The sequence below is a fragment of the Ranitomeya variabilis genome, chromosome 4, assembly GCF_051348905.1.
Source record: "Ranitomeya variabilis isolate aRanVar5 chromosome 4, aRanVar5.hap1, whole genome shotgun sequence".
NCBI classification, from domain to species: domain Eukaryota; kingdom Metazoa; phylum Chordata; class Amphibia; order Anura; family Dendrobatidae; genus Ranitomeya; species Ranitomeya variabilis.
The window spans coordinates 41,042,311-41,055,683 of NC_135235.1; positions in this window are offsets into that span (position 1 = coordinate 41,042,311).

Below are 13,373 nucleotides of genomic sequence, written 5' to 3' on the forward strand. Positions count from 1 at the left end.
GGAATAATCCTTCTGATCTAAAACATGCAATATGCTTTTTTAAGTGAGCCGCACCTCTATCAGCATTCTACCTGCAGTATAGGTGCTGGAACTTTTTCCGCTCCTCACTTTTCAGATTACATTTCTTCTGCCATTGTCTAGTGGTTTGTCTATTCTGAACTGATTGCCTTTCTGCAGTTTGGAAAACTTAGCAGAGGGAAAAAGAGAGGTATTATGCGAATAGCATCGAAGGTATTATGGTGGTTGTGCACACCTGGTATGGTTATGTATTACATGACACTAAAGAGGCACGGACAAATTCCAGCTGCTGCAGCATTATGGGTTGAAAAACAATATAATATTTGGTGGGTAAACTTAAAATGGGTTTCCTGAGCTGCTGATATAAATCAAACCAAAAAATGAGTAAGATATGGATGATAGTAATGCGGTGAATTTTTTACGCGTTTCGAAGAATTCCAGCTTCTTCAGGTTTCCTATGGTCTTTACCTGAAGAAGTTTGATAACTTCGAAACGTGTAGAAAATGAAATACATTGCTATCATCCATGTCTCACTGATTTTTTGGCACAGTTTGTCAGACAGGAGAGCAGGAGCAGAGACAAATTCACACTCCCTCCTGCTTAACCCAATCCTCCTATGGAAATTGATCATCTCTGCTCTACCATTGGATTCCTAGTGGTTAGTTAGTCCAAGGAGAAAATAACACTGATCCTCATGTCTCTCTTCTATGCGTTTCGAGGAAACCTGGAGAAAGGAGAGGTCGAAGGTCCTTTTCTGGTTAAGATCCCAAGGAATTGCCCATTTTTTCCCTCTTAACGCTCCAGCCAGGGCCGGACTGGCCACCTAGCAATTCTGGCAAATGCCAGAAGGGCATGCCTGGTCATGGGTTGCCTTGTCTGCTACGTTGTTAACAGAATCGGTGTTCTCAAGACACCCATACTGTTAAGAGTTGTGATGGAGCACAAGGTCGCTGACTACGTCACTTACCCCAGCAGATCACGGGTATCATTAGACATATTGGTCCTGTAGAAAATCTTCCTATTCTCCATCCAGAGTAATATTAGTGATATATCCCATCTGGTGCTTGGGGACAGTGATAACATGGGCTCCAGTCCGTACCTGGCTCCAGCTCCAATAATTCCCCAGTAGTTGGATAGTTACATGTTGGCAGCCTCAAGTGTTCGTGGAAACATCTCTTATTCCAAGGGCCATCTTGGAGATAATGCTTAGAATAGCCCATAAAAAGTACATGAGTTTGACATGAAACTTCTCTGACTTTTAGCGTAATCTTGCCTATCGGCGTGGAATAGCTTGACACAATGGTTGCGTCAGTGAATATGTCAAACACATATCAATCAGTCACATCACTAATTGCAAAGAATGCATACGGCACCTCAAGTCATTTGACATCAATTATTTCAGTAATTGAATGTGAGTCTTAATTTACATTGCCACAGTGTGTCCAATAATCAACTAATTCTCTCCACTTCTAACGTGTTATGATGTATCTTATAATTTAACATTGCTGAAATTCGTCTGTAATTAAATATGATATTGCCTGAATGTCTTAAGATTCGTAAGAAGTTTTACAGTAATTGACACAGTAGTAATCTCCGGGCTCAAATGGAATTTTATTGCTTCGTAGCTAAATTGCAGGTGACGTGGTTGAATGAGACGGTGTTGAATGTAGGCGCAGGTTTCGATGTGAGCAGAACAATTTTTAAAATTAGGAAATATAGAATTTGGGACCTAGAAGGGAGGATGCTACCAAATTGCTCGGTAAATTATAAGTATGTGCAAAATTCTGTGATCATTAACCCTTTCCCGATATCCGCTGTATATGTGTACTGGAGGGGTTCACAAGCTTGGAGCAGGTTTAAGAGAGAAGTTCATTCCATACACAGCAAGTGCCAGCTGTATTATACAGATGACACCCGCCTGTAACTGCAGCTAGCTTCGATCAGGGAAGTTTAAAGGGGTTTTCACAAGTATGATACTGATGAATGATTATGTCCTATCCTTAGAACACCCAATTAAAAGTGTGATGGAGTGATGATGATACGTTCCGCACACTGTTTCTATAGGACCTATGCTGGAGCAGGTGACAGCTGATTGGTCGGGGTGCGGAGTATTGGACCTCAAAGAATCTCATATTGGTGACCTATCCTAGGAATAAGTCATCAATGTCATAGTAGTAGACTACCCCTTAAACTTTGCTATAAAGTGAATTTTAGGGGGTTACATAGAGGAGTGAACCCTATGTCACCTAATAGACCCCTCAGCACATTGGAATAGTCATAGAATCCTAGAATGTTAGAGTTGGAAGGGACCTCCAAGGTCATCGTGTCCATCCCCCTACTCAATGCGGGATTCACTAAACCATCCCAGACAGATGTCTGTCCAGCCTCTGTTTAAAGACTTCAATTGAAGAAGAACTCACCACCTCTCCTGGCAGCCTGTTCCATTCATTGAGCACATGATTGAGCACATGATTGGCATACAGAAGGCCCCAGTGTCAGCCATCCTTGTGCGCTCCTATAAAGCACTGCCCTGCTGCTTGTGTTAAAAAAGTCTAAAAATGTTCAAAATAATTATAAAAAACTAAAAACTGAAATCCTCCCTTTTCCACTTCCATAAATAAAACAAAGTAGGCAATTTTTTATTTTTCGTTCAAAGTTTAAATAAAAAAACCAAAACAAAAGTAAAATATAAAAGATTATACAAGCTTGGTAGTATTTTAATAATGCCAACCCGCAAAATAAAGATTAAATGTTATTATAACCACACTTTGAATGCTATAAAAATGAAACAAGGGCAGAATTGTGTTTTTCTTTTCATTCCATCCAACAAAGTTATTTTTTTTGTTTTTCAGTACATTATGAATGTAATGGCAGTATTGTAAATTGGTAAGACAAAATAAATGGTAGCAACCAAATCTACTACTTCTACTTTGGAAACAAGACCTGATAAATAGATGAACAACCTGTCCATGAAGAGGAGAAGTAGGGTGTCATGATATGTACTTTTGCCCTGTCCTGTATTTGAATAATATGCCATTTGATGTATGTAACTGTTCTCTGGTTTCTATTAGCAGTAATTCATGTATGTTCTTGTGTTGGGAGTTAAGGCCCCGTCTCACTAAGCGATTTACCAACGATCACGACCAGCGATACGACCTGGCCGTGATCGTTGGTAAGTCGCTGTGTGGTCGCTGGGGAGCTGTCACACAGACCGCTCTCCCCAGCGACCAACGATCAGGGGAACGACTTCGGCATCGTTGAAACTGTCTTCAACGATGCCGAAGTCCCCCTGCAGCACCCGGGTAACCAGGGTAAACATCGGGTTACTAAGCGCAGGGCCGCGCTTAGTAACCCGATGTTTACCCTGGTTACCAAAAAAAACAAACACTACATACTCGCCTTTCGGTGTCCAGGTCCCTTGCCGTCTGCTTCCTGCTCTGACTGAGCCGCCGTACTGTGAGAGCAGAGCGCAGCGGTGACGTCACTGCTGCGCTCTCACTTCTCACTGTACGGCCGGGAGTCAGTGAGAGCAGGAAGCAGACGGCAAGGGACACCGAAAGGCGAGTATGTACTGTTTGTTTTTTTTGGTAACCAGGGTAAACATCGGGTTACTAAGCGCGGCCCTGCGCTTAGTAACCCGATGTTTACCCTGGTTACCAGTGAAGACATCGCTGGATCGGTGTCACACACACCGATTCAGCGATGTCAGCGGGGCCTCAACGACCAAAAAAAGGTCCAGGCCATTCTGACACGACCAGCGATCTCGCAGCAGGGGCCTGATCGCTGGTACGTGTCACACATAGCGAGATCGCTATGGAGGTCGCTGTTGCGTCACAAAACTTGTGACTCAGCAGCGATCTCGCTAGCGATCTCGCTATGTGAGACGGGGCCTTTACCTGTAACAATGTCTCCTTCCCCCAATACTTGCAGCCCTAAGCTATAATGTAATTAAGCTTTGTCAACTATTGAAGGAATAGCCATTCTTCCTCACAGCAGGTGGCTAGTCAAATGTACATACTACGGAGCCAAACAGTCTAGAATCTTCTGATGGACCCAACCATTGAATAGAAGGTGTGACCCCTACCCCCCTTCATGGGCGGATCCCAGGAGCTCAGACAATCCATTCTTATTTTGAGATCAGATGTGAGTTGACTTTTAAAGGAGAAGGAGTGGGGATTCTTAGCTGAGGCAAGACCCCATGTCCATCTGTGACTGCGGAAGCGAACGGGGCGAGACTTGAGCTGAGGACATATCTCGTCGTTCGTGGGATTGTTTTGTGATCCCTTGGACTCGTGTGGACTATTGTTTTGTTAGCTGGCACAAGGATTATCGGGAGGTTCCCTCGAACCTGTTCCGTTGGACTAATTGTGGACTCTGTAGATCTACCTGCATGTGTTGTTCCAGCGTTCTTGATAATAAATCTGTGGAATCATCCCTTGGCCTGTTGTCCCTTCTTGCTCTGCCGTACACCCCGTCACATAGGGGTCTCTCAATGCAAGATAGTCAAATTACTTCAGCTCTTAGGTCAACACTCCAGTGTCCAGTCCAAGAGGCAGCCACCTTCTTCAGGAGTCAACCACCTTCCTCAGGTCCTCATAAGGCTCAAAGTCACCACATAACCCCTTAGCAACCGACCTGAGATATGAGTGAATAGCATCTCCCAACGGATCAAAATTAAGCATCTGTCAACTGTACACTATAGCTGACACCCTGTTGCATCAGCCACGATTGTGGGGTGGGCACCGACCATGGTCGTTTAACACCTTAGATGCTGCCATCAATAGTGACTAAGGTATTTAGACGGTTAACAGAATGTGAGGGATCTCTCTTTAACCTCATCGGCACCATGAGATCATAATGGTGTGGTCTTGATGGTAATTCATGACCAAATAATGGCCTAGAGTCTGCCGCTGTAGTGGCCTGTTCAGAAGTTAGCAACATTTAGGTGGTAAAAATACGATTTTACTTCCCCATCATGCCACTTTGCATCAATTCCTGAAAAGCAACTGAAGGGTTAATAAATTACCTGAATGCATTTTTCAATATGTTGAGGGCCGCTGTAGTTATAATGTTATCACTTTTTCTTTTTCCCAAAGTCACTTCAAAACTGAATAGGTCCCTAAAAAAATAGGTTTTGTAAATTTCCTTGAATAAACGAAAAATGACTGCTAAAGCTCTAACATCCTAACGAAATAAAAGAACATTTTACAAACAGTGCTGATGTAAATCAGGCATGAAGAAAATTTAATTTACAGTGTTACTGTATTTTGAAGTGTGACTGTCTGGAAAAAAGGGATAGTCATTCAAAGTTTGAAAATTTATAATTTTTAGATTTTTTTTGCCTAATTTCTGATATTTTTTATATATAAACGCAGAACATATTGGCTTAAATTTGCTAAATCATAAAGTATAATGTGTCACGACCAAACAGTCTCAAAATCACTGTGATACATTGAAACATTCCAGAGTTGTGGGCACATAATTGTGGATGGAGAAAATAAGTGACACGGAAAACCACACTTGTTTTTTGTTTGGCTTTTTTACTAGGTTCACTAAATGCTAAAACTGAGCTGCCATTATGATTCTCCAGGTCATTACGAGTTCACAGGCGCCAAACATGTCTAGGTTCTCTTTTATTTAAGTGGTAAAAAAAAACCCCAAATTTTGTTAAAAAAAATGGCGCCATTTTCCAAGACCTGTAGCGTCTCCATTTTTCGTGATCTGGGGCTGGATGAAGGCTTATTTTTTGTGTGCTGAGCTGAAGTTTTTATTGATACCATTTTTGTGTAGATACGATCTTTTGATCACCAGTTATTGCATTTTATTGCGCCCAAAAAAAACAAACTCTGGCATTTCGAATTTTTTCTCTCGTTACACCGTTTAGCAATCTGGTAAATTCTTGTTCCATATTGATAGATCAGGCGAACACAAATATGTGTATGTTATCGCCGCTTGTAGGAAACGGATAAATTTTTATTTAATTTTTTTTTAATTTTATTTTTATTATCCAAACCCCACAGCATAATAAGGAACATTAAATCTGCAGAGAATCACTTGGCTTCAAATCAAATGTTCCTGTAAAACATGCGTGATTTGCCGAATTCAAATTTCAGCAGATTCACTCATCTATATTCTGAATAATTGAATGTTAGTCCTTCTGACAGTCCCTGTAAGTAATATTATTGAGAAGTTTAAGGAACCGCAGCAACTCAGCCACAAAGTGAAGACCTTTGCAAATTATAGAGATGAATGGCACTAGGACGCTATATGCTATAACGGAGCACTTGGATGGATGATGCCCCTTTAGACCCACAGCATGCGGTTACCGTACTGGGCTGCACTGTGGTGCTCAGCCTCGACAGACCATGACTGCTCAATAATCACTTGAAAAATATATCTGAATGAAGCGGCACTCACCAGGTTGACGCAGTGGTTTCCTTTTAATGTGTCTTGAATCCAATTACAGGCATTTCATAAAACACGACAGAGAGCTGTAAGCTGTGAGGGTGCGGGGAGGGTGAGTTGGAGTGCCGCTTCATTCGGATATATTTTAGAAAGTGAAGACCACATAAAGGTACAAAGCAGAGGGTCAAGTGCTGAGGAGCAGAAGGCAGAAAAGTCACCAACATTCTGCTGACTCCATAAAGGACATCCTCTGGTATTAACATCATTTTTCAGGTGTCAGACTTAGTCTCTTAGCTCCAGTGAAAGGAAATTTTAATGTTTCAACAAACAAGACATTTTGAATAATTACTGTATATGCTAAAAACTTTGTGGGAACAGTTTGGGGAATGACCTTGTCTGTTCCCCATGACTGTGCCCCAAGCATGAAGACATAATTGGGGAGTTTGATAGGAAGAACATGAATAGTCACACAGAGCCCGGACTTCACCCCATCAAACACATTTGGGATGAACTAGAATGGAGATTGTGAGCCCGGCCTCTCCTCAACATCAGTGTCTGACCTCACAAATATTCTTCTGGATGAATGTGCAAAAAATCCCTTCAAAATCTTGTAGAAAGCCTTCTTGGAAGAGAAGAAGCTGTTACGTATAACTGCAAAGTGACTGACTCCATATTAATGTTTATGGATTTAGATTAAGAGGTCATAAAAGCTCCTGTAGGTGAAGCATGTAGGTGTCCCAATACTTACAGTTCATATAGTGTAGATACAATGATGTGAGAAGCGGATTCCAAAGGAATGGGAACTATATAACAAAGTAAATTCATGAAAAAAGTTTTGCCACAATTCTGACATAACTTGCTTTGAAAAGTTTCAAAATTTTTGCCCAAATATCAGAGTTCAGCAAAAGTTTTGTGACTTTTGGCCCTTTCATCCCAGCTTCACCGAGCTTTGAGAAAATGCACACAGCTGGGGTTTGGACGGGAGCCCAGTGGGGCCATGATGCCACATCTCATGTAATTCATGACGAGCGGTGGCATTCTCTATGCCAGAAATCTTACTCCAGTTAGTGACTGCAGTAAGGTTTGTGGGGAAGTGCACGGAGGTGCACAACAATCATCAGACGCTCCTGATTAATGAAGAAGCAAAATGAACCAGGAGCATCTGACAACAACATGCCTCCTTATCAAGACCAACGTGAAAGCCGAATTGTTGAATTGGGTCCTTAATGCTGGACTTAATGCTGGCGTGAGCTCACACAACTGTATCAAAAACTGCAGTGACATCTTTCGAACAGCGCTGAGTGACAAATATCTTTACCTTGTTGGCTTTGGAATAATTTAATTCCATACCAACTTTTACGGACTTTCTCGTGTCCTGTTGAGGTCGACCTGTTTGTCATTTTTGCAGTGTGGACGCTATTATTTGTTTAGGGTCTGGTTACATTTGACCCGTCCAGTCGTTGCCTATCCACAACCTTCATACACATTTTGACATTGCTCTTTAATGATCCCCTAAATCCGAAATCTTCAACCAAATAGATATAATCCAATACTATAACATTTCGTGCTTTTATATTGGCCGCTATATCTAATTTTTTGCCCGATACTTTTTTGGATCTTCCTTGGCTTCCTGTCTAATCCGGCTGCCTCTACCATCTTACCCACAGAGCTGCCCCCGCAATGAAGCAAAGTTCACGCTGAATGAATATCTCATCTTTGACTAATGTCACGAAGCCCCGTGATTTGGAGAAAAAAAAAAAATAATTTGCATCAAAATTGCTTCTTCTTTCTATTTGTTCCAAATGTTGCTTTAAAAATGCATTCCATAAGATCGTAATTGGCTGATATCATAATCTATTCAACCTCTGGGTTGTCTGGAATATAATGATACTGCTATGATGCATTTATTAGCTACTGTGAAAGAAGTTTTAAAGATTTCACACTCCTTGATTAGGCGTGCAATAGACTGAAATAATTGCTCATTTCCCGGACCCCTTGCTGTATAACTCTCTATGACCAGGGGGAAGTGACAAATGACTATCAAGGAGTCTGAATCCATTCAAACATATCAAAAGGAATGCAGTATCTAACTCAGAAATAATATACATCTTAAGAATACACTTGTATTTATGTTTCCTCTTGTTTTGCCATCCCCCTGGAGGCACAGCTATAATATGGAGGAATAGTATACATATTTCTTTTTCATCAGATCTTTGCTTTTTCACAAATGGTTCAGATATGTGTAGAATTTGCAATCATTTTGTAAATATCACCACAATAAAACAGATCTAACCTCTACTGTAATGCAAATAAAATAACAACCGATGAAAGGTCATCGAGAAAGCGGAATGTTAGGAAACCACAGGATGAATACTGTTTTCTTTGGCCCAAGATGAATAAGGCTATGTTCACACAGAGTTTTGTTTTTATTTTCTTTTTTTTTTTCGAGCCATTTAGAAATATTTTTTTAATGCAGAAACTGATTTCAGGAAATGCTCTTTTTCTTTCTTGAAACTGTGGTGGAAGAGTTGTTTTTACCGGAAGTGGTTTTTTTTTTTGCACCTTTTGGATTTGGCAATGCAGTCTGGAGAGATTGCCTTCACGATTCCATTCAAAGAAGTTACATACATTTTCTTTTTTGTTTCTTTAATTTTTTTCCAACAGGCATATTGAAAAAAAAATTTTAAAAAATTTCTCATATGAACAGGAATTCGGATTTCCTATAGAAATGAATATTGAAGAATTTTCCAAGCGTTTTTTGCAGCGATTTTTGAGGAGCATTTAGAAGAGAAGCTGCTGAAAAAAATCCTCAAAAATTTAGCCGAAAGTTGCATGAATGTGGAGCCACTTTTCTTGTCTATCTATCAATAGTTTAAAAGTGCATCTCTACCAAAACCTAATAATCAAAGTGAAACCAGACTTTGATTTCCTGCTCTTAATATCCTGCAGGGTCTTTTTTTTTTAATTAACAAACTGGTTTTCTTTTATTTTCATTCTATGGGCTCAAAAATAGCTTAATTAGTTAGTCTCTTTTAGAGAACCTATTTTACCTATTTTAAATAACTTGTAAGGGGGTGGCTGAAGGATCCTAATCAGAGGGTTTTACTATTCGTCACTGAAAATGGCACAAAAACTCTTAGTGGTTACATTATTCATATGAGGCATAGAAGCTTGGTGGTTGCCATATACAGTAGGGGCTCTATCACACTTGTTGGGTGCTATTTATCCCTGCTGTTTTGTGTGTGTGCGATGTGTCTAATGTATAAGTGCTGTGTGCTGCAGATGTGTAATATGTAAGTATTGTGTGCTGCATGTGTCTAATATGTAAGTGCTGTGTGCTGCATATATGTAATATGTAAGTGGTGTGTGCTGCATATATGTAATATGTAAGTGGTGTGTGCTGCATATATGTAATATGTAAGTGGTGTGTGCTGCATATATGTAATATGTAAGTGGTGTGTGCTGCATATATGTAATATGTAAGTGGTGTGTGCTGCATATATGTAATATGTAAGTGGTGTGTGCTGCATATATGTAATATGTAAGTGGTGTGTGCTGCATATATGTAATATGTAAGTGGTGTGTGCTGCGTATATGTAATATGTAAGTGCTGTGTGCTGCATATATGTAATATGTAAGTGGTGTGTGCTGCATATATGTAATATGTAAGTGGTGTGTGCTGCATATATGTAATATGTAAGTGGTGTGTGCTGCGTATATGTAATATGTAAGTGGTGTGTGCTGCATATATGTAATGTGTAAGTGATGTGTTCTGCATGTGTCTAATATGTAAGTGCTGTGTGCTGCATATATGTAATATGTAAGTGGTGTGTGCTGCATATATGTAATATGTAAGTGGTGTGTGCTGCATACATGTAATATGTAAGTGCTGTGTGCTGCATGTGTCTAATATGTAAGTGGTGTGTGCTGCATATATGTAATATGTAAGTGGTGTGTGCTGCATACATGTAATATGTAAGTGGTGTGTGCTGCATGTGTCTAATATGTAAGTGGTGTGTGCTGCATATATGTAATATGTAAGTGGTGTGTGCTGCATACATGTAATATGTAAGTGATGTGTGCTGCATATATGTAATATGTAAGTGGTGTGTTCTGCATATATGTAATATGTAAGTGGTGTGTGCTGCATGTGTCTAATATGTAAGTGGTGTGTGCTGCATATATGTAATATGTAAGTGGTGTGTTCTGCATATATGTAATATGTAAGTGGTGTGTGCTGCATATATGTAATATGTAAGTGATGTGTGCTGCATATACAGTGGGGCAAAAAAGTATTTAGTCAGTCAGCAATAGTGCAAGTTCCACCACTTAAAAAGATGAGAGGTGTCTGTAATTTACATCATAGGTAGACCTCAACTATGGGAGACAAACTGAGAAAAAAAAATCCAGAAAATCACATTGTCTGTTTTTCTATCATTTTATTTGCATATTATGGTGGAAAATAAGTATTTGGTCAGAAACAAAATTTCATCTCAATACTTTGTAATATATCCTTTGTTGGCAATGACAGAGGTCAAACGTTTTCTGTAAGTCTTCACAAGGTTGCCACAGACTGTTGTTGGTATGTTGGCCCATTCCTCCATGCAGATCTCCTCTAGAGCAGTGATGTTTTTGGCTTTTCGCTTGGCAACACGGACTTTCAACTCCCTCCAAAGGTTTTCTATAGGGTTGAGGGTCTGGAGACTGGCTAGGCCACTCCAGGACCTTGAAATGCTTCTTACGAAGCCACTCCTTCGTTGCCCTGGCGGTGTGCTTTGGATCATTGTCATGTTGAAAGACCCAGCCACGTTTCATCTTCAATGCCCTTACTGATGGAAGGAGGTTTGCACTCAAAATCTCACGATATATGGCCCCATTCATCCTTTCATGTACCCGGATCAGTCGTCCTGGCCCCTTTGCAGAGAAACAGCCCCAAAGCATGATGTTTCCACCACCATGCTTTACAGTAGGTATGGTGTTTGATGGATGCAACTCAGTATTCTTTTTCCTCCAAACACGACAAGTTGTGTTTCTACCAAACAGTTCCAGTTTGGTTTCATCAGACCATAGGACATTCTCCCAAAACTCCTCTGGATCATCCAAATGCTCTCTAGCAAACTTCAGACGGGCCCGGACATGTACTGGCTTAAGCAGTGGGACACGTCTGGCACTGCAGGATCTGAGTCCATGGTGGCGTAGTGTGTTACTTATGGTAGGCCTTGTTACATTGGTCCCAGCTCTCTGCAGTTCATTCACTAGGTCCCCCCGCGTGGTTCTGGGATTTTTGCTCACCGTTCTTGTGATCATTCTGACCCCATGGGGTGGGATTTTGCGTGGAGCCCCAGATCAAGGGAGATTATCAGTGGTCTTGAATGTCTTCCATTTTCTAGTTATTGCTCCCACTGTTGATTTCTTCACTCCAAGCTGGTTGGCTATTGCAGATTCAGTCTTCCCAGCCTGGTGCAGGGCTACAATTTTGTTTCTGGTGTCCTTTGACAGCTCTTTGGTCTTCACCATAGTGGAGTTTGGAGTCAGACTGTTTGAGGGTGTGCACAGGTGTCTTTTTATACTGATAACAAGTTTAAACAGGTGCCATTACTACAGGTAATGAGTGGAGGAAAGAGGAGACTCTTAAAGAAGAAGTTACAGGTCTGTGAGAGCCAGAAATCTTGATTGTTTGTTTCTGACCAAATACTTATTTTCCACCATAATATGCAAATAAAATGATAAAAAAACAGACAATGTGATTTTCTGGATTTTTTTTTCTCAGTTTGTCTCCCATAGTTGAGGTCTACCTATGATGTAAATTACAGACGCCTCTCATCTTTTTAAGTGGTGGAACTTGCACTATTGCTGACTGACTAAATACTTTTTTGCCCCACTGTATGTAATATGTAAGTGGTGTGTTCTGCATATATGTAATATGTAAGTGGTGTGTGCTGCATATATGTAATATGTAAGTGATGTGTGCTGCATATATGTAATATGTAAGTGATGTGTGCTGCATATATGTAATATGTAAGTGGTGTGTTCTGCATATATGTAATATGTAAGTGGTGTGTTCTGCATATATGTAATATGTAAGTGGTGTGTCCTGCATATATGTAATATGTAAGTGATGTGTGCTGCATATATGTAATATGTAAATGGTGTGTTCTGCATATATGTAATATGTAAGTGGTGTGTGCTGCATGTGTCTAATATGTAAGTGGTGTGTGCTGCATATATGTAATATCTAAGTGATGTGTGCTTCATATATGTAATATGAAAGTGCTGTGTGCTGCATGTGTCTAATATGTAAGTGATGTGTGCTGCGAGTGTCTAATATGTAAGTGCTGTGTACTGCATGTATGTAATGGGTAAATGATGTGTTCTGTGTGTGTCTAATATGTAAGTGCTGTATGTATTTATTATGTGAGCAGTGTGTGTGTGCCATGTGTCTAATATGTAAGTGCTGTATGTATTTATGTGAGCAGTGTGTGTGTGCCATGTGTCTAATATGTAAGTGCTGTATGTATTTATGTGAGCAGTGTGTGTGTGCCATGTGTCTAATATGTAAGTGCTGTATGTATTTATTATGTGAGCAGTGTGTGTGTGCCATGTGTCTAATATGTAAGTGCTGTATGTATTTATGTGAGCAGTGTGTGTGTGCCATGTGTCTAATATGTAAGTGATGCGTGCTGCATGTATGTAATGTGTAAGTGATGTGTTCTGTATGTATCTAATGTGCTAGTGTTGTTTGCTGTATGTATCTATTATGTGAGTGCTGTATGTATTTATGTGAGCAGTGTGTGTGTGCCATGTGTCTAATATGTTAGTGCTGTATGTATTTATGTGAGCAGTGTGTGTGTGCCATGTGTCTAATATGTAAGTGCTGTATGTATTTATTATGTGAGCAGTGTGTGTGTGCCATGTGTCTAATATGTAAGTGCTGTATGTATTTATGTGAG